Source organism: Manacus candei, unplaced genomic scaffold (genome assembly GCF_025592945.1).
Source record: "Manacus candei isolate 608988 ecotype Guabito, Panama unplaced genomic scaffold, ASM2559294v1 h1tg000045l, whole genome shotgun sequence".
Taxonomy (NCBI): Eukaryota; Metazoa; Chordata; class Aves; order Passeriformes; family Pipridae; genus Manacus; species Manacus candei.
This window is the reverse complement of record NW_026138093.1, coordinates 2,487,980-2,512,454: the sequence shown is the minus strand read 5'-3', so window position 1 is coordinate 2,512,454 and position 24,475 is coordinate 2,487,980. Positions and strand designations below refer to the sequence as shown.

Here is a 24,475-nt window from a genome sequence, read left to right as displayed (position 1 = left end):
GCTGTCCCTGAGGTGAGGCTGAGAATAAGTGCAAGGCAGAGGTGCTGCTGAGGAAGGAGAGCCCCGTGGTGGGGAAGACAAGAAGCCGTGAGAGCCCCGAGCAGGTGCTGTGTCCATCCCCTGTGTGCCAGGTGAGCTGGGGCTTTGCTGCAGAGCTGCGGGCGCTGATTTGAGCGTCTCCAAGTGCTGAGATGGTGGGCACCCAGGAACACCAACTGTGCCTGGCCACGGAGCCTGCAAGGAGGAGCAGAGACAGCCGTGGCAGTGTGGGGGGCCAGGTTGTCCCTGTGCCTTCCCCTGCAGGCCCTGGCTGTCCCTGCTGGGCCCCTGTCCATCCCCATCAGGTCCCTGCCCGTGCCCCCGGGCTGAGCTCCCCCCAGGAAGTGCCGTGGAGCTGAAGCTGCTGCCATCCCCCCCTGCAGCCGCTGCCCCAGCCAAGGGAGCAGCAAAGGCAGGGCCAGGAGCAGAGGCAGCAGCAGGGGAGCCCTGGGGGGCCGGGAAGCTCTTGTGTGGGTCAGGAAAGAGGCGCTGGGCACGAGGCCGGGGCTGTGCTGAGCAGGCCCAGCCCTCACATCCCCCCAGCCAATGCCGGCTGCCCGGGGGGCTTGGGAGGGACCCCCAGCCCGTGTGCCCCACACTGAGCTGGCAGAGAGAGAGCCAAGGGACAGGGCCACAGGCAGGGCCACGGGTGAGGGACAGGCAGGGCCATTGCAGGGCCACGGTGAGGGCACAGCCTGTGGCAGCAGAGCTGCCCAGGGCCGGGGGCAGCCGGGGTTGTTGGTACCAGCCAGTGGTGGGGCCGAGCAGAGCACGAGGCCTCTTGCAGAGCCCTGGAGCAGCCTCCCACTTGCCAGCCCTGCCCTGGTGGGGTGACACTGTCCCCTCCCTACAAGACAGTCTCCCTGAAATTTTCAGGGGGACCTTTTGTGTCTATTCCTGGTTGCTGATTCCTTCTGGGGACCTGAGGGAGCCTCTTCAATCCCATCCATGGGGCACAATCTCCTCTCCAGAGCTTGACTCCTTGTAGACTTTGAAGTGAAATCTGTGCTGGCAGCTGCATCCTGAGCCCAAAGGCAGTTTGAGTCCCTGAGTGCTGATCCATCCTGGGGACCCAAGGGATCCTCTGCCATTCCATCTGTGCAGCAGGAGTCACGCTCCTGCCCTTGACTCCATGCAGAGGAACGAGTTCCATCTTTCTGTTTGGGAGAAGCCAGATGCTGCCCCTGGGCCATCAGAAGTGGTGCTGAAGCCTCTTTCAGCCCAGCCCCGGGTGCAGTTTTCTCATCCCCTCACTGAGTGCCCGCTGCCCCAGCCGGCACTGACCAACCAGGGTGTTTGGCACACTTGGTTTGGTGGTTTGGAGAAACAGCCTTGAACTGGCAGGGGGCCAGAGAACCTCCAGTAACAGCCCTGGAGAGTTTTAAATGATACTACATTAATACAGCTTTTGATTAGAATATAGCAACTCAATCAAGTGCTCATGAAATGACCTCACTTCCATCATCCTCCCAATTAAACACATTTTTTTGGGCTGAATCTACCTAAATCTCAGTGGTTTGGGTTTTTCTGGACTGAATCTTGGTGTTTTGGAGGTATTTATGGTCACAGGATGCCCAGTGAGTTCTAGAAATGGACTTGGGCAAGAGGAACCCCCAAGCCAACGCGCTCAGCCCTTGTTTTCCCCCCCATCAGGATTTGTCCTTCCCAAAGCTTGGTCGGATGGAGGAGGAGGCTGCAAGGAAGAGGAAGATGCCTTGGGCCCCCCAGGCAGGTGAGGAGGAAGTCAGTGTCCCTTTGGGCAGGTGTTGTGCTGGCTCTGTCAGCCCAGCATGGCCCCGGCTGCAGGACAACCCCGCTGGCGCCGCCGTCCTGCCGGGGCCGGAGTTGGGGGGATGTCCTTGGCCTTCCCTGTGGGCCGGAGGCAAATCCCCTGCCTGTCCTTCTTGCTTCCTGCCCCAGGCCCCGAGCTGAGGAGGGAGAGCGCGGAGGACAAATCCCCCCGTGAGACCCTGGTGGGAGAGGCCGTTTTGAAGGGCTCCCCGGCGCAGGAAGGCAGCGGGGAGGAAAAGGGCCGGAGATCCCCCCGCAGGAGGGGCTCCAAAGCCAGCCCAGGGTGCTCTGAGGAGGAAAGAGCCAGCCTGTGCCGGGAAGGTGGCAGGAGCTTGAGCAGGAACTCCAAGGTCGTGGTCCCAAGGCAACATCCCACTAGAAAGAAGCCCTTCCAGTGCTTGGAATGTGGGAAGAGTTTCAGGAACAGCTTCCACCTGATCCGGCACCAGCACATCCACACAGGGAAACGGCCCTACATGTGTAGGGAATGTGGGAAGAGCTTCAGAGACAACTCTGATCTCCTCAGCCACCAGCGCATCCACAGTGGGGAACGACCCTACACATGTGAGGAATGTGGGAAGAGCTTCAGTGACAGCTCCAACCTCCGCACCCACCAGCACATCCACACTGGGGAACAGCCCTACAAGTGCTCAGAATGTGGGAAGAGGTTTCAGACCAGCTCACATCTCCTCGTGCACCAGCGGACGCACACGGATGAGAGGCCCTTCCGCTGCACCGACTGCGGGAAGGGTTTCAAACAGAATGGCAACCTCGTCACCCACCGGCGCATCCACACCGGGGAGAGGCCCTACAAGTGTGGGGAGTGTGGGAAGAGCTTCACTCAGAGGTCTACCTTGAACAGACACCAACAGACCCACCAGTAAGGGAAGCCCTACAATTGCCCCGACTGTGGGAAGAGCTTCAGCTGCTGCTTCCACCCTGAATAAACCCCCTGATGTTGAGGCAACCCCTGGAGTCCAGTGACTGTCAGTCCATCCCTTTCAACCCCTTTCACAGGGGCAGGTTCTTCCAACAGAACCCTTCTTGAGGGTGTGTGGAGTTTCCTGCCTTGGCTGGGGCCCCACCAAGGTCACTGCTGGAGGGGGAGTTACATCCATCTCAAATTAAGAACTATTGCTTTTAAGCCAACTTTAGTAGAATTTCTTCAACAATTTCTTTAGGGTAGAACACTGTCTTATCTTATCCTGTACTCCTGGTAGTTTTAGTGTTTGTATTGTGCAGTAAATAATTCTGATGAAGATCCTTTGTTTGATCATTTGGAACCCTAAATAAATTCCTTTTTATCAATAGATCTGATTTGCCATCGTTAAAAGCTGGGGGACAAAAGTGGTTCAGTCACACCTCTGTAATTTCTCTAAACTGAAACTGTTGGCATAATCCAACTCTGAGATTGGATTCAGCAGCCCCCAGCACCTCACAGTAAGTTGGGAGCTCAGGGGGGGCACCCCCTCTTTTCCAACCCCTCCTGTGCCCAAAGACCCCCATGGGGCCATCGGACCTACCAGACAATCCCCCCTTTTCTACCCTTCTCCCTGTTCCTCCCACTTTCCCATTGTTCCCTCAATCCCCAGTTCCCCCCCCCAAGAAAGTTTTGGGGTCCCAAACACTACTTTTTGCCTCCTCTCTTGTGGATGCTGAGGGAGAAAATGAGGCTGCACACACAGAGTTCCATTGCGGGACTTGTCCGCCGACATTTTTCCGTGTCCCCTTTTATTCCTCTTCTCTCATGAGCAGCACCCCGTGTTTGTCTTTTAGTCCACCAGAATTCCCAGCATGGCCCCAAAGCAGTGCCCTGATCCCACACATTCCCCTCCCCTCATGTGCTGGCTGTGTTCAGCCACCAGAGAAAAACACAGGCTGGTCATGCAGGCTGGTTAAAGAGCATTTCCACTTGGAGAAACAACCTTCTCTCTCTCCAAGCACTCAGCCAAGGTCCATTCTCCCTTTGCATTCCCATGAACTCAGGGCAGGTGCAGAGTGACTCCGCTTGGTCCCACCTCTGCCCCTGTTTTGTTTGGACACGCAGAGTTCACGGCCAAGAGGGCCAGGACCCGGGCTCCTTGTCTTGGGGCTTGTCCCATGTACTTCCTGAGGACTTGGAATATTGAAACCAGGCAGATTCTGAACCCCTGCTCCTGATGCTGCCACAGTGCCCACACACTGGCCCTGCAGGCATGGCCTGCACTGAATGGCCAGTGCAGCAGGAGCCGTGGCTGCGGCAGCTGCCGGGATTGCTGCAGAGATGATCCAAGCAATCAGCCACCCACTGAGGATTTCTGCATTTCACAGTTTCCTTAATTCACTGTATCCTGCCTCATCCTCCCAGCTTCTGCTTAGGTTCCCTGGGAGCCACAGTCTGGCTCTTCTGCCCATGGGAATTATTAATGATCAATGGAGGGTAGATACATTTTGATCTGTGCTACAACTAAAATAACAAGGATTACTCACAGGGATGTTAAAGGCATTGTCAGTCACATGAATCACAATGTCAGGTGCAGCCAAGAAGGCATCTGAGTGACAGGGACACACCATGGCTGAGTCATTAAGCCAGTCAGAAAGAGTTAGTAGAGACAGTGAATTCCCCCTAGAACAGTGTCTTCCCGATGGGACATCCGGGCAGGGCTTGCTCTGCTCAGCATTCCCTGCCTACTCCCGGGATTCTTGAGGGACAGCCTGGTAAGTCCTGGCCGAAGGAGACCTGCCATCACCCTAAGTCCTGGCAAGGCTGCTGCCCGTCTCCTGCCCCAAAGAACTGTGCCCCTGGGGGACTTCTCTGCCAAAGGGCAGCCAAAGCCAAGGGGCACTGAGGTCTGCCCTCTTGCAGGCGGCTGTTGTGAGCAGCAGCTGGAGCAATTGGTGGCAAGACTTGGCATCTGTCAGAAGGCAGAAGCTGTTGCTCCTTCCTGGCATGATTTTGGGGTGGAAGTGATTAACAGCAGCACAAAACCCCCATCAGCTCCATCCCTGAAGATCCACCACACGAGGCCCTGTATTGCTTCAGCTTCTGCTCCTTCCTTTGTTGCCCTCAAGTGCTGGACATAGAGTTTAGAAGCCCATGCCCGTGTTTTGAAGGTGCCTGCGTGGAGGAGAGGTTGAGCAGCTGCAGCCCGAGGCTGGTGTCCCAGCAGAGTCTCTGAGGATAGCACCAGTGGCGCTGGCTGGGGACACCTGAGTGTGGAAGGTGTGTCCAGCCTCAAGCAGGGCCACTGAAGTCAGTCAGGATGTCAGGCTGCAGCTGGAGCTGCCAAGGGTTGCTGTGAGGCTGGGGAGTCACTGGAAAGCTGTGGTGGCCACTTGCCCTGAAGCCTTTTGCCAAAGCGGATGCAACTGTGCCCACAGTCTGCCCATTTTTGGTGTCCTGGCGGGTGTGGGTGCCTGGGTGAGGAGGCCCAGGCGTTGTGGGTGCTGCTGCTCCTGGGCAGCCTCTGGTGCTGTTGTCTGTGGGGCGGAGCCGCTTGGGCAGCAGCGAGTGCACAGGCCTGCCCGAGGAGCCCAGCGCCCTGCCCGTGGTGGCAGCAGCTCTGTGGGCCCAGAGCTCTGGCTCAGAGGGGTGTTGGCCACAGCCCCTTGGCCTGGGCAGCCGTGGGGGCCCAGGCTGGCCACCAGCCCTGCCTGTGCCACTACCCCTCGCTGGCAGCACCCGGCAGACGTGCCCCGGCAGGGCCCCCTTGCCCTCCTTGTCCCCAGCCAGGCCAGCCTGGCCACCTTGGGGGTGTGCCCACCCTGCTGCTGAGGCCTGGCCTCCAGGGCTTCTGCCACAGGGCTGGGAGAGGCCTCGGGAAAGCACCAGAGCAGCTGGCTGGCAGGGAAGGAGGTGGCTGCCTGGGGGCTGCTTATGGCCTCTGCCCCCCAAGTTCTGGGGGCTTTTCCCTCCACCCTGCCCCTCGGGGCCTGCTCCCAGTATGTCCCCTTGCAGCCTTCTGCCACCCACCCCCTCACAGATTCCCCTCAAGGCTTCCTGCTCCCTTGTCCCATCAGGGCCTCCACAGCACCTCACCCCTTCCTGGCCTCCCAGCGCCCCCTCCCCTGCTGGTCTTTTGCTGTCACGCTGCACAGTGGGGCAAGTGTTGCTGAGCATGGGGAGCCCTTTTCTCCTCTTCCCCAAGGCCCTGTGCACACTGGGCACCAAAAAAACCTCCTGGGCTTCTGTGTGTGATAACATGGATGTAATATTCCCATGCTGGGCTCATAGGAGGTGCTTGCAGGGAAGAGGCATCTTCCCCACAGGCTCAGGTGGCCCCAGGAGATGGAGCTTCCTGCATCAGTTCCCCACAGAGCTGCAGCAGCACAGGCAGACACTGCCCTGTGGAAAAGGCCGGGTCTTCCACGCCCTGCACAGCCAGTCTTGGAGCTGCTGGAATCTGCAGTAGGGAGCCATCTGTACTGCTCTCGGCACGTAGCAGTGTTGAATTGCCAGGCCTGCCACGGCGAGTCTGATGTCTTCTGTCATGTCTCTACAGGCTGGAAGAGGCAGCAACGGAGACTACCAGAATGGGAAGAATGAAGTTCTCCGTACAGCTCTGATGATGTGGAGCGTTTGACAGGCCAGGTCTGAGATGGCAGGGCTGTCATCAGTGATGCCTTGAAGGGCTGAAAGAGAAAGGAAGAGAGCCAAGGTGAGAGGCCAGGGGTGTGGGGACGTGAGGAGCCCCTCCTGCCAGGGCCATCCCAGCCAGCTCTTGCCATGGCCAGGAGGGAACAGGGCCCAAGGGGATCAACTGGAAGGTGCCCTCGCTCACCCTGGCAGATGAGCTGCAGCTCTGGCTGCTCCTGCTTCATGGACCTGGCGGCGATCCCTGGGAACACAGAGCCTGTCAGGCCCCAGAGGCACAGGTCCCCCGCAGCGGCGCTGCCAGCCCGGCCACACGGCCTCCTGCCCTGGCAGGGCTGAGCCCGGGGCCTTCCCGCATGGGGACGCCCCAGGGCTGGGCTGGCACAGGGTGGCAGCAGGCACCAGGCCACTCGGGGCTCCACATGCCCTGGGCTGCATCCTGCTGCCGCTGCAGCAGCCGGGGCTGGGGCCGAGCTGCAGCGGGGTGGGGAGGGACCCCGGCCTTGTGGCTCACCCAGAAACTTGATGGCCAGCTTTCGCAGGGGCTCCTCTGGGCTCTCCAGGAACGGCAGGGCCTGGCGCACGTACTGGCCCACTCGGCTCCTGTCCTTTTCCAGCTGCAAAGAGCGCCAGGGCAGAGAGGGAAGGCTCGGCTCAGGCTCTGCCCCTTGGCCGGGCACTCCCTGCCCCCAGCACGGGGCTCCCCTGCCCACAGAGCCCTGAGGCCTGGCCAGCAACTGCTGGGGCCGGGCTTTGGGGGGAGCAGAGGGCTGGGTGCTCCTGGGGAGCCGTGGGGCGGCCCTACCCCACAGCCCAGCTGGACCGGGGCTCCATGGCAGCCTGGCTGCGGGGCAGGGGAGCTTGGAAAAGAGCCCGCATGCCCCAGGGAAGGGAGCAGTGTGTGGGGCACAGGCTGGTGTCTGTGGGTGCAGCAGTGGACACAGGCACCCTGCCAGCCCCACACATTGGGCATCAGGGGCTGGGGCTTTGGGGCCGTCCTTACCAGGCACTCGGGAAACCTCCACGGCTGCTCCATGGTCACCAAGTCCTCAAGATCTCTCCACTTCAGGAACCTGGCTGCACCAAACAGTGCTCTCCAAGAGGCCTGCACAGCAACAGAGAGCGGGCCATGGCACCGCAGCCCAGGGCACAGCACCCACATCCCTGTGCCAAGGCCAGGAGGAGGCTGCAGGCGACCATGGGCCAGGGCAGGAGGCACAGCAGCCTCCTGCCATGGGGACACCAGAGCCCACGAGTCCTCACCTCTGCCACACGCTGGTTCTCATTGTGCCAGTTGAAGTAGAATGGCACCAGACTCAGGTACACGTGTGGCTTTAGGCTCTTGCTCCTCTCTGTCGCCTCCATCAGCTCCCAGAAGAGGAGCATGGAGAGCTGCTGCAGCTGGCTGTGCTCCTGGTGCAAAGGAAGAGGAAAAGACCTCAGCACTGGCTTCTCCAGGCCCACCGGGGCACAGGCCTGAAAAGACACTGGGCCCAAAGTTTCCTGGCAGCACTCAGTGCCCACGATGAGGGGCACAGAGCCTTACATTGTCAAAGAGTGGCCGCAGCGCCTCAAGCAACTTCAGGGCAGTAGGGGTGGATATTTTGACGATTTGGAAGTGCAGCACGTTGATGAACGCGGAGAGGGTCATCTGAACCGCGTCTGTGTCTGCATCCTGCAGTAGCTCCAGGAGGCTTTCATTCAGGCTCCGGATGCTCTTAGCCTGTGTGGAACACAATGCTGTGGTGCAGCCTCACGCTGCTGCCGCGGGGCCCAGAGGCCAAAGGTGCGTCCCAAAGGAGTCGGGCAGCTGAACGGGGAGGAGGAGAGCTGGGAGCAGCTGCCACAGCTGCCAAAGGCCAGCCAAGGCCAAGCTACTGCCTTGCACAGCCGCACGCTGCCGGCCCGGCTTCAGCCCCTGCCCCCTGCTCACCATTGCGGGATCCCTGCTGAGCACCACCAGGCCTCGGAGCGCCAGGCGACGCCTCTCCGGGCACTGACTGCGCAGGTGCCTGGAAATAATCTGCAGGACGCTGGGCCCACATTGTCTGGGGTTCAGGCAGTGCAGGACCTGAAAGGCAGGGAGCAGTGACGGGGTGCCCGGCCGGCAGGAGCCCAGACCCGCCCGGGGCTGGGCCCAGGCAGCAGCACAGGGTGCAGGCACCGTCCCGGGCGGCTGCGGCTGTGAGAGGGCAGAGAGGGGGAGGCAGCTGGGCCAGGCAGCGCTCGCCATCAGGCTCACCTCCACCAGGAACGCCAGGGCAGGCAGTTCCCACAGGGGCTCTCCCCTGCTGAGCCGCGGAAGCAGGCTGACGGCGATGCTGCGACCAAAGGAGCGGGAGACACGGCACAGCTCCCTGCAAGGGGGAATAAAGGTGCCAGAGACCCTGAGCCAGGTGGGCAAAGCTCTCCTGGGACTGACTCACACAGGCCTGGTCTTTGGCCACCAGCCCAGGAGAGGACGTGGGCACTTTGGGAGGTGGGTCCTCCTGTGCAGCCGCCCCTCTCCGCCTTTTCCACTCTGCTCAGCCATCCCTGGCTGCCAAGGCCCTCTGGCCCAGCAGCACGGGCACTGTGAGGGGTGGCCTGTGCACAGGGCAGAAATGACCTGTGGGGGTGTGGGGCAGTGGGGAGAAAGGGCTCTCACCTGGCCAGCAGACCCACTGCATAGTGGTGGCTGTCAGCCTTGAGGAGCATGTCCCAGCCACACTTGCGACCGATCACCATCAACACGTCCTCATCCAGCAGCTGGCGCAGCAGGGCTTTAACGGTCTGCACTGCAAACCTGTGTGCAGAGCACAGCCCAGGTCAGGCACAGAGCCCTGGCCCCAGCCCCGAGGGCGTGGCAGGGAGAGGGGACTGGGATGGAGCACCTGTTGGGGTTGGGGGGAAGGCTGCGCTGCTCCCGGCATCGCCTCCAGAAGGTCTCGACCTCCTCTGACATCTCCTCTGTGCTGATGAAAACTTGGAAGAGCAGAGTCAGAAGGAGGCGGGGGAAATTGTCCTTCACTGCACTTGGGCACCAGGAGTGGGACAGCTGGAGGATCTCCCAGAGTGCCACAGTTGCCTGCCAAAGACAAAGCACCCAGAGACAGCTCTCAGGGCCCAGATGTCCATGTGGCAGGGCCCAAGCGTAGCAGGGACAGGCCAGAGGAAACACAGGGGGATCCCCCAGCCTGGTGTCCCTGAACCTGCCCCTAAGGCAGGCCTGCAGCCCAGTGCCTGGGGCAGGGAGAAGCAGTGGTGAGGGAGGATGGAAAGGCATCCCAGAGGCAACCTGGGGCCAAGCAGAGGTCAGCTCAAGAAACTCACAGCCAGGGCAAAGACATCCCTCTCATCCCCATCAGAGGTGCGTCTCCTGTGCGCTGGCCAGTATTCCAGCACACAGAAGAGGATCTGCAGCACCGGCTCCTTAGTCCGTCTGAAGGAGATGAGCGTCTTCCACATGGTGCGAGCAGCTCTGTGGAGTCACAACTCTGGCTCAGGGGGGTCTGGGACACAGCGCTGTGGCCTGGGCAGCTGCGGGGCCCAGGTGACAGAGCCACGGTGCCTTGTGGGGCAGGGAGGCAGGCTGGCCTCAGGATTGGAGGCTGACATGCCAAAGCTGGCCAAGAGAGGAGCTGGAGTGTCTGGGAAGTCTCCATGTCTCTGGCACACCATTTGGGACAGGCTGTCCAGGGGGATGGGGTCTAAAGGCAGGTGAGCCCTCAAGGCAGGTGGGCCCCATACCTGTCACAGGCTGGGGCAGAGCGCAGCAGGGTCACTGCAACATCCGTGGGGTGTGCCTCGGTCAGCAGGACAAGAGTCTTGTCCAGCCTGTGCTCAGCAGACACATTGGACGTGAGCCACTGATGGATGCACCTGACTATGGCCGGCACCTGGAGGGGACACGGGGGACAGTTGGAGAGCTGCCAGAGCCAGTAACTTGCTCAGCTTCCCCCAAGAATTGCTCCCCTTGCCACCACACTCTGCTGGTCTCAAAGGCTGAGGGGACCCAGAGCAGCCGATGTGAGGGGCCACAGCATCCCTGGGGGACTGGAGCCCTGGCCACAGGCTGCTTACTTGCTTTGCTTTGTAGACACCGTTCTGCACAAGCAAATCCAGCAGGGCAGCGCTGGTCTGGGCATTGAAGAGGTCCAAGTTTGCCGTGTCCCCAGTGGCCATGAAAGTGGCCTCTTCGTGCCAAATGCACCTGATGAATCTGCAAACCAGCTACAGGAGAAAGGCAAGGAAGAGAGAGGGATGTCCCCTGGAGGGCCGCGACAGCGGTGCTGGGCTGAGCAGTGAGAGCAGGCCCAGCCCAGGCGGGGATGGCTGCAGGTACCTGTGCTGCCCTGCGGAAGCGGCCACGGGCACGGAGCTGCTCTTCTGTCCGCTCCTGGCCTGCATCTGGCAAAGAGCGAGCGCGCTCAGAGCTGAGGGTGTGTGGGAGAGGCCGGAGAACACAGCCCAGGCCTGGGCTCCAGGAGCAGGCAGGGCCAGCCTCGGGATGCCCAGTGGATGGAGCACGGCTGCCAGGAGATCAGCCCCAGCCCCTCTGCCCCCCTCCCTTTCCCTGGGCATGTCCAGATGGGATGGGACAGGATGAGGCCAAGGGGGCTGCAGCCACCAGCCCTGTGGCCCAGCTCCAGCACTCACCCTCCTGCGGGGGCTGCACCTGCTGCACCTCTTCAGGCTGCTGTGTTGGAGCAGCCCCAGGGCTTTCCTCCTTCTCCTCCTCCTTCACCCAGGCCAGCTTGGGCACCGTGGGGGGTCTCTGCTGCATGTCTCTGTCTGGCGTTATGGACACCTGCAGCAGAGATGCCATGGAAAAGCTTTGGCTCCTCAAGTCCTGCAGTCGTGCCTTGAAGGCAGCTGCAAGAGAGAAGCCTGGGAAATGCCTCGCCTCATCCAGTCCCACTGTCTGGCCTCGAGGGCACCTGCCCCAGGGACTGGAGATGCCTTGAGCAGCCCCAGGTCCCCAGGTCCCACAGTCTGGCCTGGAAGATGCACAGGGGAGAGGTGGAGAGCTTCCAGAGTTAGATACTTGCCCAGCTTCCCCTGAGAAATGCTTCCCTTCCCAGCACACTGTGCCAGCCTCAAAGGCTGAGGGGGCCCAGCGCACCCAGCTTGGGGGGCCACAGGCTGCTTACTTCAGCAGAGACAGCTCTCTCCTCAAGAAAGTCCAGGCTGGGGGTATCGACCAGGCGCTGAACAGGCGAGGTGTCAGTGCCTGCCACGCCCTCCGTCGTTGTGGCGTCGGCCTCCTCCGTGAGACCAGGCAGCACAGAGTCACAGTGTGACACATCATCGGTGGTGTCCCAGTGGGTTGTGTGATCACTGGTTGTGGTGTCACACTGTGCTGGGACAGCAGTCGACGCGGTGCTGACATCAGGCTTTGTCAGCTGGGTCGGGATGGTGTCAGGCTGGGCCTGGACATCAGCTGGTGTGACCCTGGACTTTCTACGCCGACTGCCCATGAATTTCATAAATGTCTGCAGGAGAAAGAAGGGCAGGGAAGAGAGGGATGTCCCCTGGAGGGCTGGGACAGTGGTGCTGGGCTGAGCAGTGAGAGCAGGCCCAGCCAAGGCGGGGATGGCTGCAGGTACCTGTGCTGCCCTGCGGAAGCGGCCACGGGCACGGAGCTGCTCTTCTGTCCGCTCCTGGCCTGCATCTGTCAAAGAGCGAGCGCGCTCAGAGCTGAGGGTGTGCGGGAGAGGCCGGAGAACACAGCCCAGGCCTGGGCTCCAGGAGCAGGCAGGGCCAGCCCCAGGGTGCCCAGTGGATGGAGCATGGCTGCCAGGAGATCAGCCCCAGCCCCTCTGCCCCCCTCCCTTTCCCTGGGTATGTCCAGACGGGATGGGACAGGATGAGGCCAAGGGGGCTGCAGCCACCAGCCCTGTGGCCCAGCTCCAACACTCACCCTCCTGCGAGGGCTGCACCTGCTGCACCTCTTCAGGCTGCTGTGCTGGAGCAGCTCCAGGGCTTTCCTCCTCCTTCTTCCTCCGGAGCAGCCTGAGCAGGCTGAAGCGTCTCCCTGCCATGCCACAGTCTGGTGTCCAGGGCACCTGCAAGAGAGAAAGAGAACCTCGGAGAAACTCCGGGCCCTAAGTTGCAGAATGGCCTTGAGGCCACCTGCCACAGGGATTGGAGACACCTCGGAGAAGCTCCGGGTCTCCAAGTCCTGCAAAAGGGTCCCAAGGGCACCTGCCACAGGGATTAGAGACACCTCGGAGAAACTCCGGGTCTCCAAGTCCTGTGGAAATGCCTCGAGGTCACCTGAAAGTGAGAAAATCCTCCAAAACGCTCCGGGTCAGCAAGGCACGAGTTGGCTGCGCGGGGGCTCCGCACAGCACCGCTCTGTCCCGTCCTGTCCCGTCGCCTGCTCCGAGGAGCACTGTTGACACTGTGGCCGTGTCACCAGCAGCACCTCTGTCACCACGGGTCATAAAGGGCCCTTGGACACCCTGCCCCCTTCCATCCCACCGGCCATGCCCAGCGTGTCACAAAGGGCCCTGGGACACAGTGCCACGTGGCCTGGGGCCTACCCCAGCCCCGCCAACCTGCCCCACCTTGGAGGGAATCCTCTCTCTGAAGTATCTAATCTGGCTGGACCTGAACTGTAGGAACAGCTCAAGAAATGAGCAAACACTCCCCTCCTGTGCCTGCTCACGGCAGCACAAGGAGCCCCCTCGGCCACCGACTCTGTCGCAGTGGGAAGGGCACGGGGCCTTCCACACAAGCTGGCACGGCCTCCTTGGGAGAAGTGCTGGCTGGTGGCCATCCTAAACAGGGGGGCTGACACCGAGAAGGAAGGTGTGGGCAAGGGCACCAATGCTGTTGGGAGCCCTTTGGCCAGGGCTGCACCCAAATCAGCAGCTCTGGCAAGTCCTGGCCCAAGGAGACCTGCCACCGCCCCGAGCCCTGGCAAGGCTGCTGCTCGTCTCCTGCCCCAAAGAGCTGTGCCCCTGTGTGTTAGTTCATTTGAATACATGCCCGGAATAACAACATGTACAACAGACATTCAAACACTACAAAAAATCTTTTATTGCAGTGAGAATAAAAAACTAGCAAAGAGAATCAAAAGCTAAAAAAGAATACAAAATAACTGCCTTATCAGTTGGCATTCATACAATACTATGAACGGCTTTTATTACAGTATTAACTAGTAAAAAGGGAATTAAAGGAACATTTAAAGGATATTAAAACAATACTATGAGTGGCTTTTACTACAGTATTAACTAGTAAAAAGGGAATTACAAGGATATTAAAAAAGGATATAAAACATTTGCTTTCTCAGTTGCTTCCTGTCAATAAACTGTGCTTACCCACACAGACAGGCCAGGGCTGCCAGGATCTGCAGCAGCTGGTCGGTGCCCGTGCTTAGCGGGCGTCCCCATGGAACAACACAGTCTCCATGGCAGGATGAGGATTGCTCACCCCAGCAGTCCTGACACCCCATTTTATCAGCTCTACATTACACCACGTAGGGCCAGTACCCAGTATAAGGTGATGCCTGAGTGGCAGCCAAACCCTGCCTGTTCATCACCTGATAGCAACAGTCTGTGCATGCCCTGCTGTAGGGCAAGGGGCCAGTGACCCCTGCCCACAGAATCTTCCTCTCAGCATCATCTTTCTCACCCCTATGGACGACCTCTCCCACTGTGTTTCAGGGGTATTTGTGTCCATCTTGCAGTATGGGGCCAAGCCAAGGAGGAACTCAGCTCTGATCATGGGGGACATCTCGCTGACTTGCTAAAAAACACAATGGACCTTTCAGTTAACTTGTGCAATAAAGTTACACTGTACAATACTCTGTGCTGAGCACAGGCTTGAGAACACAGAGGTGGTTTTGTTAGTGCTGAGCTTACCCAGAGCCAAGGCCTTTCCTGCCCCTCGCACAGACACACTGGGGAGGGGCTTGGGGTGTGGGGGAGGTTGGGAGGGGACATAGCCAGGACAGGTTTGGAGTGATGGAGATTGTTTTCCCATGCCACCATTCCATGGGATAGGGCCCTGCTCTCCTGGAGGTGCTGAAAACCTGCCCAACCGTGGCAAGCAGGGAATGAATCCCCTTTGTTTTGCTCCTGCGTGCAGCTTTTGCTTGTCCTTATTAAAGTGTCTTTATCTCAACCCACGAGTTTTCCAGCTTTTCCTCTCCCAGTTCTCTCCACTGTCCTGCTGGTGGGGGAGTGAGGAGTGGCCAGGAGGGGCTTGGGGGCTGCATGGGGTGAAACCACAACAGCCTTTGTTGGTGTCCAGGGTGGGGCTGGGAGTGTTGGAGATACTGACAGATGTGTCTGGGATGTGCTGCTGAAATTTGCAGCTGCTGGTGCTGTCTGGGGCTCCTGGCTGTGTGTCAGAGTTTGGGGCTCCTTGGTGGCTGGAACTCCACGTGAACTCGAGCTGAAGGGCCTGTGACCTGTGGGGGAGTCCAGGGTGGAGCAGAGACCCCCCTGCAGCCCAGGGAGGAGCCCACACTGGAGCAGATTTGCTGGCACGACTTGTGACCCCTATTATCAATATGAGACTCCAATCTTTCAGTTTAAGGCAATTGCCCCATATTCTGCCAATACAGGCCTTTGTAAAACGTATCCCTGTGATTTCCTTAGACTGTGATCACCATGTGTTCATCTGCAAACACCTTAGAGAGTACCCAGGGATCTCCCAAGAAAAGATTTGAAGGCCTCAAGCCCATGACCACTCTGTAGGGACTAAGGAGCTCTGGGCTCCATGGTGTGGAGACTGAGGACAGTGCAGGGGTAGCCAGAGAGGGTTGAAGGGGGGTTTCAGAGATGAAGGATCCTTTTGTCATAGCAGGAAACAGCATGAGAAATAAAGAAACAATACCAAGTTCAGCTGGAGAGATCCAGACTGGAAACAAAGAGAACGGAGTTTCACCCTGAGGGCAATGGTGTGCTGCAACACTTCACCCAGAAGGAGTCTGGATGAGCCCAAGGCTTTGTGTGTGCAGGAAGAGCCAGGGAGGACGCAGAGATGTCAGTGCAGGAAGGTGCCAGCCAGGTGGGGCAGCCGGGGGGATGACGACAGCCTGCAGGAAAAGGGGCAGGGCATGGACACCGTAGGACAGCCTGGGCTGGAGAGGAGACAGGGAGGGGGAGAAGCTGAAAGGCCCTGACACAGCCACCTTCTGCAGGCCTTTGGCCATGGCTGCTGTCTGTGCCCCTGATGCCAGGAGGAGGGGAGTGCCCCTTGCAGCCCTGGGGCCTCGTGACCTCCTTGTCCCTGCTCAGCAGCCTGGCAGGTGCCACCCCATGGTCCTGCCCTTGGCATTGCACATCCCACATCCCAGTGCCCCAGGAAGAGACCTGAGGAATGAGGCAGGGACAGGATCTGCCTTCCCAGAGGCTGGGGGTCAGGGCTTGGTCCATTGGATTAAGAAAACAAGTCAAGGTTTATTCAGCATCAGAGCCACCTTTCCCTTGCTTTTCCATCCTTGTTATCACTGTCTGCAGTTTTCTGCTCTAACTGGAACCTGGGGACACCTTCTCAGTTGTGTCCCTCAGTGAGACTCATTAGCACTACAAGAAACTTCAGTGTTTCAATCTCTCTTTGACTTCTTGAGAAGTTGTTTGAACTTCCTCTCAGGGACTGAGTCTCATGTAAACAACATCAAACCCCCCAGGGTGTCATGAAATGCCTGGGGCTGTTGCTGTGCTGCTGAGCTGGGCCGGGCTCCTGGCACACAGGGAGCTCGTGGCAAGCAAGAAGAGCTTCAAAGAGACAGCTCTGCTGGTGAGCAGCTCCTCTGCACAGCCCAGCAGGGCTGAGGGCACTGCCAGGGCAGCTCAGGGACACCAGCAGGGCACAGACAGAGCTTCAAGGGGCTCAGCACTGGCAGGAGGGCTGAGAGCTCCCTGCAGGAGGAATCTTGGCAGGGCTGCACATGGTGAGTCTGTGGCTGCAGGGCAGTGCAGGGGCAGCTCCTGGAGGCATCTCCTAAAGCTGGCCCAGCCCCAGCTGATGGGATGGGTGAGCAGGGGCTGTTTTGGGGCACTTTGGAAGAGCTGTGAAGCCGGGGGTGCAGCCAGGGGTGCCCAGGGCTGTGGGGCAGAGCAGGGTCCTGCAGCCCAGGGTGCTGTGCTGGGCAGGGACTCTGCTGCCTGCCAGGGGCAGCTCTCAGCCGGCCCGGGAGCTGCTGCCAGGGCTGGGGCACAAGGTCTGTGGGCAAGGGGCAACCCCTGGCAGGGCAGGGAAGGGCTCTTCACCTGTTTAGAGTAGGTTGCAGGTTTTGAGGGCTGCTCAGAGCTCCAGGTCATTACAGAACACTTCTCAGAGGAGTTTTAAGAAAGCACAACCAGTCATGGGATACCTGAAGGTGAAGGATCCTGTTCTTTCCATCTTCAAATATGTGTTTTCTGGGTGGGAAATTGGTCCTAAAAATTAATCTCACAGTTCAGGAAGAGGCACTGAAACTCCAAATCTATTTCTCTTAGAGGAGATAAGACCAGGCAGCATCAGAAATCACCACACCTCTGCCTTACATGTATCTCTGGGTCACTTTTCCAGCCTCCTCAGGGTTGGAGGAGGCTGGAATCTCTGCACAGCCAGAGATTCCCCTGGGCAGTGGTGCATTGCTGGGCTGGAACAGAGAACATTTAACAAAGCTGCCCTTTTAAACAGTGCTGCCCTGCACTCATCAGACGGTAGGTATTTGTGTTTATTAAAAATTAATTTGCATGTGAAGTTATGTTCAGGCAGGACAAGGGAAAGCACAGGGCAGATGGGAACAGATGGAGGGACACTGCAGCTCTCCTGGCTCTGCACTAAGCTACAGAGAGCTGAGCTGTTTGTCCTCCCCTGTTTAAAGTCTTGTTACATTTGGCATCATAAAAATGAGGATTTGTACTCCTGACAAGAACAGGTACCAGATGCAACCATAAAAAATAATAAACACAGACAACATTATTTAAGGGACATGCTAAGCCCTTCCACGTCTTGAGAGTGGAGACTGAACTTTTCCCTTAAAGGTGGATGATGCCTGACATCCCTTGGGAGGGTTTGATGCTGTGGCAGAGCAGCTCCATGTCCCCACTGGAGAAGGGGAAAACTGAGCCCTTGGCAGCACATGAGCAGAGCTCCTGTTCCTCACAGCACCCTCAGCCAGCACAAACAAGGGAAAGGAAAAGCGTTTCAGTTCAGGGGATTTCTATGAGAAATAAAGTGGCTTTGCTTAGAGGAGTCTGTCTTAACTTCTCCCTGTCCTTTCCTGTTTCTGAACAGTGTCCATGTGCTGGGAAGCAGCAAATGGCCAACAGCAGCTCCATGCCCCAGTTCCTCCTCCTGGCATTCTCAGACAGGCGGGAGCTGCAGCTCCTGCACTTCTGGCTCTTCCTGGCCATCTCCCTGGCTGCCCTCCTGGCCAACGGCCTCATCCTCAGCGCCGTAGCCTGTGACCACCACCTGCACACCCCCATGGGCTTCTTCCTGCTCAACCTCTCCCTCACAGACCTGGGCTGCATCTGCACCACTGTCCCCAAAGCCATGCACAACTCCCTCTGGGACACCACAACCATCTCCTACACAGGATGTGCTGCACAGCTCTTTTTTCTTGCCTTTTTCATTTCAGCAGAGTATTTCCTCCTCACCATCATGTGCTACGACCGCTACGTTGCCATCTGCAAACCCCTGCACTACGGGACCCTCCTGTGCAGCAGAGCTTGTGCCCACATGGCAGCAGCTGCCTGGGCCACTGGCTTTCTCAATGCTCTGCTGCACACAGCCAATACATTTTCCCTGCCCCTGTGCCAGGGCAATGCCCTGGGCCAGTTCTTCTGTGAAATCCCTGCCATCCTCAAGCTCTCCTGCTCACACTCAGGCTACCTCAGGGAAATTGGGCTCATTGGGGTTACTGCCAGTTTATCATTTAGTTGTTTCATTTTCATTTTTTTCTCCTATGTGCAGATCTTCAGGGCTGTACTGAGGATCCCCTCTCAGCAGGGACGGCACAAAGCCTTTTCCACTTGCCTCCCTCACCTGATCGTGGTCTCCCTGTTCCTCAGTACTGCCACATTTGCCTACCTGAAGCCCCCCTCTATCTCCTCCCCATCCCTTGACCTGATGGTGGCAGTTCTGTACTCGGTGGTGCCTCCAGCACTGAACCCCCTCATCTACAGCCTGAGGAACCAGGAGCTCAGGGATGCCATAAGAAAAATGATGACTACATGTTTTTTGAGAAGCAATAAAGTCTATCTTTTTTTCTGCAGAACACTCGTGTAACACATTTTGGGCCCAGTCTGCCTTCTAAAGCTGTTCTTAGTGTTTGGGTTGGGGGGCTTCCTTGTTTTTTCTCTCCGTTCATGTCATTAACACTGAAATTTTATTCTTCATCCCATATAATTCACTCTCTACCTCTTTTTTTTGACCTACAAAATATACAAATCAGGAATCATGCTTTGTGTGCATTTAAACAAAATAAAAGTTTTTTCAGCAAGGCATTTGTCAAACATTCTCCCTGTGCTAGTTTGTACATGAGGAATCACAATCTCTGAGTGTAAGAAAGGACACAAATTCTTTTTCCAAATCCTTCCTCCAAGACCTCCCCTGAAGCTGGAGGGCATTTCCACGTTTGCAGATGTAGAGAGGAAAAGAGTCCCAGCACTGCCAGGGAGCACCAGCACTGGGTCTGTTCAGAGCTGCTCTCTTTGCACTCCCACCCTCTCCTTTCCTGTCTGTGCCCAAGGCCTGAGTGCTCTGGCAGCTCAGTCACTGTCCTGCTGTGGGTCAGGCCTGTGAGCACAGGCAGGGACAGGCCCTGGGCACTGCTGGGACAGGGCTGGGCTCCACAACAGCAGTTCCAGCAGCAAAGGGGTTCCCCTCCAGGCACTTCCTCAAGGCTGAGGTCTTTTCCCAACACTGGTATCGAGAAGAAGTCCAAGGATTAGACTCTCCAAAGTCTTGTTGCTTTGCTTGTTTCTCATGGAGACAGTGCAGTGAGGTCAGGGACCCACTGGGGCTTCAGGGACTGAGGGCTGGTTCAGATGTTGTGTGTTGGTGGCCAATGGCCAATGGAGGTGACAAATGATCTCCAAGTCACCTGCCTGGGGCTCTGCAGCTTGTGAGGGCTCTGATGGCAGGTGAGGACTTGTCTGTAGGAACTCAGGAAGTGCAGGAGAGCACAGAGGATCTGCAGGGACAGCCAATCCCATCCAGTCAGCAGGGAATGGAGCCCTGGAGCAGAATCCTGCCCAGGGTGGAGTCACCCAGAGATCAAGTACTAAATCTTGCTGTGAAGGGGCAAACAGAGCTCTGCAAGCCCAGGGGACACAGCAGGTACAGGGAAAACTCTTGCAAGTGACTTGTGTTCCCCTCAGTGAACTTCCACAGGTCGATCAAGAGCAGCCCCCAAAGCAATGTCCCAGCTCTGGAACAAGGCAGGGCCCCTCTGAGCCCCCTCCATGGCCACACAGGAGCATCTGTGGGACGTGGTCAGTGGCAGGGAGCACCATCAGCTGGCTCTGCCTCCCAGCTTGTCCAGCACAGCCAAAGGCTCTGAGATGTCTCAGGGTTCCTTTGGTTCTATGAGGCCCTGCAGTGTCACAGTGGCCCCTTGAGTCCATGAGGTTCCTCAGGGTCAGAATGGCCCCTTGGCTCCATGAGTTTCCAAAATGTCTCAGGGTTCCTTTTCTTCCATGAGGCCCCACATGTCAAAATGGCCCCTTGATTCCACCACATTTCAGTGCTCCTCTGTCGCTTTGTTTCCATGGGGCCCTGCAGTGCCACAATGGACGTTTTTTCCCATGAGCTTCCAAAATGTCTCAGGGTTCCTTTGGTTGCATGAGGCCCCATATGTCCCTTGGTTCCATGAGATTCCACAGTTTCCCTGTGTTCTTTTGGATCCATAAGGCCCTGTAGTGTCACAACTGCCCCTTGATTCCATGAAGTCCCACAGTGTCCCTGGATTCCTTTTGTTCCTTGAGGTTCCCCAGTGTCACAATGGCCTCTTGATTCCATGAAATTCCACTGTGACCCAGGGTTTCTTTGTTTCCAAGAGCCCCTGCAGTGCCACAATGGCCTCCTGATTCCATGGGTTTCTGCAGTGTCACAATGGCCCCTTTATTTCAGGAGGTTGCCCACTGTCCCTGGGTTCCTTTGGCTCCATGGGGCCCTGGAGCATCCAGTGGCCTCTTCATTCCAAGGGTTTTCCAAATGTCACAATGGCCCCATTATTCCATGAGGTTCTGCAGTTTGACAGTGGCTCCTTGATTCCAGGAGGTTGCACAGCATCATCACACAGCTGAGCCCATCCTGATGAAAGTTCTGAGGAGGTTGGGAGGAACTGGGACAAAAGGGATAAGATAATTGGGGAAGGAAAGAGGGGCATGGCCAAGAGAGGAAAGATTTTGATGAGGTAAAACCAGATTCAGGGAATGCTGAGGCTGCTGAAACACTGACTGTGCAAACATTCCTTTATGCACTTTGTAACCTCAAGCCCTAACACTACCCAAAACTGCTGTCCTACCACTGAAAAGAAATCCACTGCTCTAATTCCAAGCCAGAAAAAGTCCAAACCCAGAACTCCACTTATTCATCCTCTAATGCCTACCCCAATACCAAACCTGTATTACCAGTATGAAAAGTCAAGTTTTAATCCTGAACCAGCCAAAAATCCTCTTCCCCTAATCATGAACCAGACACTGCCAGCAGAACAACAAACCTCCCAAAGTTCTGCCTAATCCCCACCCTGAGCTCTAAACCCCAAGCCCTGACCATTCAGCACCCCCACAGCCCTTGGGAGCAGGGCAAGGACCTGGAGGGCCCAGAGCAGGCCCAGGGGGTTGGCAGAGGAATGGGAGGTGACCTGGGTCTGCTCAGCTCTGCAGTGACCCCCAGGAGAAGGGCCTGGGCTCTGGGAGGGATGTCCTGTGGCGCAGGGGCTCAGGATCCAAGTTGAGAAGGCCAAGTGCCCATGGCAACAGCCAGAGCTGGTGCAGAGACATCAGGGAGGGTCTAGAAATGCTGCTGGGAGGGGGTGGGAAAGCAGGAGGGGTGTGTGCAGCCTGCAAGGCCAGAGCAGCAGCAGGGCCAGGGCAGGACAGCCTGCAGGAGAGATGGCCAAGGGCTCTGGCAGGGCTGCAAGGCCCAAAGGCACCCAGGCCTTTGTCCCCTTGCCTCTGGCAGCTGCCTCTGACACTCAGGCCACCACAAGACACTTTCCTGGCAGGTTCTGCACTTGGTTTCTGCCTCGCCCCTCCCTCAGCAGCCTGGCAGGGGTTGCCCAGTTTTGGGCCTTTGTTGTTCCTCCCCCTCCCATCCCAGTGCCCCCAAACAGCCCTGAGCCAGCCGGGAGGGACAGGATCTGCTGGGCCAGGGCCTGGGGCTCAGGCCTTGGCCTTTGTGCTCCACAAAACCAAGGCAGGCTTTGCTCAGCATTGCAGGGGCCTGCCCAGAGCCTTTGTCTGCCTGCACTCCTGGCCTCCAAGGAGCTGCTCCAAGGAGTCCCTGGGGAGGCTTTGGCAGTGCCTGCCCTCAGTGGGGCCCAGCAATGCTTCAAGGCACTTGGACTTTGGCTTCTGACTTCAGCAGCTGCTTCAGTCTTCTCTCAGTACCTCAGGATCATGGACTGGGCTGCAAACACACCGTGGGGCTCATTAAAATCTAGAAATCCCTCAGGATCTCTTTGTCTTCCTTTAATTGTCTTGAAGGTAATTTCAAAACAAGTCTTTGAAGTTTGTAATTATTTTGTTTTAATTCAATGATGGCTATTTTTTAGTTCAGAGAAGAGGTGATAAAAGTGTTCTCCAAGTGATCTTGATGCTGAGTGTCTCCTCAGGAGATCCACACTGACCCTGGATGATCAACCTTGCTCCTCACCCCCCAACCTCACCGATTCTGACATGGCCCATCTTGGACTGACAGCTGATGCAACTCCAAATACACTGTGGGACCCATTAAAACACTGAAAAAAAAATATTACTATTCCTTTAATTGTCTTCAAGACTTCTACAGCTAATTGGAGTTTTTTTGTAGTTTAGCTAAGGAGGAAGATTTTAAAGTGGAAGGCATGAAAAATATATATTTTTTGATGAAAGAGAATGATTTACACAGAGCCTTGGGATGCCAGAGGGTCAGGGCAGAAAGGATTTGGATCCAAAGACAAGGGGGCAAAAGAGATTAGTAGCACTTAATCATTGACCTGAACACTTATCAGGTGATTCAATAGCATTTGCTACAATTTTAACAGTGACTGAATTATAGATTCACAATAACAACATTCTCACCATTGTCAATTCACACCCACACCCAGGCAGAGATGTGTGCACACATCAAGAGCTGGATGTGGAAAGGTCCCTCTCACAAATTCTCCTCCTTGTCAGAGAAACACATCCACAAATCCCTTTGTGTTTCCCAACAGACAAGGGTCACAGCTGGAGGAGTGTTTGTTGAGGGGGATCAGAATTGTCCTGGGCATCAGGGAGGGTCTTTGGAGTGTTGCAAACTGGAGGGTTCCCGAGCTGGGAGAGGCTGCCAGAGGTGTCCCACTGAGAGGGAGGTGCTGGGGAGCTGCCAGGGCCTCCCTCAGCCCCGCTGGTTGTGGGCTCCCAAGGTGACTGGCTTTAGTGATCTGCTGAATTTCCATCCTGGTGTCAGGAATGACTGGAGTTTCCAAACTATTTGGGAATTGTATCCAAACTGTTCCATTTGGGTTACGATTCAGGTAGGGAATGTTCCAATGTTTTCAGGGGATGACTGATTATCCTGTGTTCCTCAGCTCTTACACCCATCCTAGTCAGCTGGATGGTTTATTGACAATGTGTCCCGAGGGGCAGCACCTCCGATGCCATAGAAACCCCTCCCCTGGATTAGGAAACCTTTGGAATTCAGGAGGTGTCCCAGTGGAGCATGAAAATGAACAGCAGTTTTCCCAAAGCCCAGCCCCAAGCAGAACAAAGCCAGGCCCCATCAGTGTCAGAGCAAAGGTCCCCCATGGCTGTGTCCCTGTGGCCGCTGAGGCAGCAGCGCAGGCCCGAGGCGGTGCCGGGTCCCGGTGCAGCCGGGGTAGAGCGGCGGCTGCGCGAGCGGCAACCCCGGCGGTGAGTGCGGCAGCCCCGTGGGAGCGGCGGCTCCGGGCACAGACGCCGGCGGCAGCCGCTGTGGCTCCTGGAACCCAGTGGCCATTGGGACACTGCAGGGCCTGCTGGAATCCAGGGGCCGGTGGGACACTGGGGAGCCTCTTGGAGCCAAGGGAACCCTGGGATGTTTTGGAACATCCTGGAATCAAGGAGCCATTGTGACACTGCAGGGCCCCATGGAACCAAAGGAACCCTGAGAGTTTTTGCAACCTCATAGAATCAAGGGGCCATTTCTGGCAGGATGCTCTGCTCTGATAATACCTAAACAATGGTCAGAGAATGCAAGCAATGCACACTCTCTGTGATGAGTTACTGCTGGTGCCAAGGTGCTGTTTTTAATGTTGAATTATGCTAACCCCAGAATGCTTCATGAAACTTCAAACACACATCCTGCTTTCTGAAGCAGGATTTGACAGATAAGCTGCTCCCTGGCCTGCAAATATGTCTGGCAGTCAAACACTCTATAACTATAAAAGCCCTGTCCAACTGTCATGGGGCAGATTCTTCCACAGACTTCCTTGAAGTGTGTGGAGCTTCTGCCATGAAGCAGGGACAGCTCCTCATGGTCACTGCCCAGGGGTTAAGTGAAAGAGAGAGAACTACCCCCTGTTGTTATGGGGTGAGTTACCTCACTCTCTGCTTCAGGATTGTTTCTTTTTGCTGGCTTTGATGCAATTACTTTAATATAATGACTTTGATAGACTGCACTGTCCTATCTTACACTATACTGCAAGGAGGTTTTGGCTTTTATACTGTGCGGTAAATAATTCTCTTTAAGGTCTTTTGTCTGTTCATTTGTCTGATCAATTTTCTGTTCATTTGTCATAATAAATAATCGATTTTATAGAAATATTTCTGATTTGCCATCACTAAAACCTGCAGGACAAAGTGATTGAATCAGACCTCTATAATTCCATCAATTGAAATCAAAATATGAGTCTGAGATTGGATCCAGCCACCCCCAGGCTCTTCTCTGAGAAGGAATTTAGAAAGCAGGGGG

At 56.9% G+C, this 24,475-nt stretch overlaps 1 protein-coding gene, 1 long non-coding RNA gene and 1 pseudogene across 2 annotated transcripts in view; 1 reads left to right on the top strand and 2 right to left on the bottom strand.

The window, feature by feature from the left end:
* Positions 1 to 24,475, top strand: part of LOC127474809 (uncharacterized) — a 1,721,191-nt pseudogene that overhangs the window by 725,510 nt on the left and 971,206 nt on the right.
* LOC127474834 (zinc finger protein 883-like) overlaps positions 1 to 24,475 on the bottom strand; it is a 237,550-nt gene that overhangs the window by 141,692 nt on the left and 71,383 nt on the right. The gene's annotated exons all lie outside the window — the stretch shown is intronic.
* Positions 10,528 to 13,058, bottom strand: LOC127474983 (uncharacterized). The gene is made up of 3 exons (XR_007906040.1): positions 12,334 to 13,058; positions 11,042 to 11,069; positions 10,528 to 10,792 (listed from the first exon to the last, which is right to left on the bottom strand). It is a non-coding gene; the product is annotated as an uncharacterized LOC127474983 (long non-coding RNA).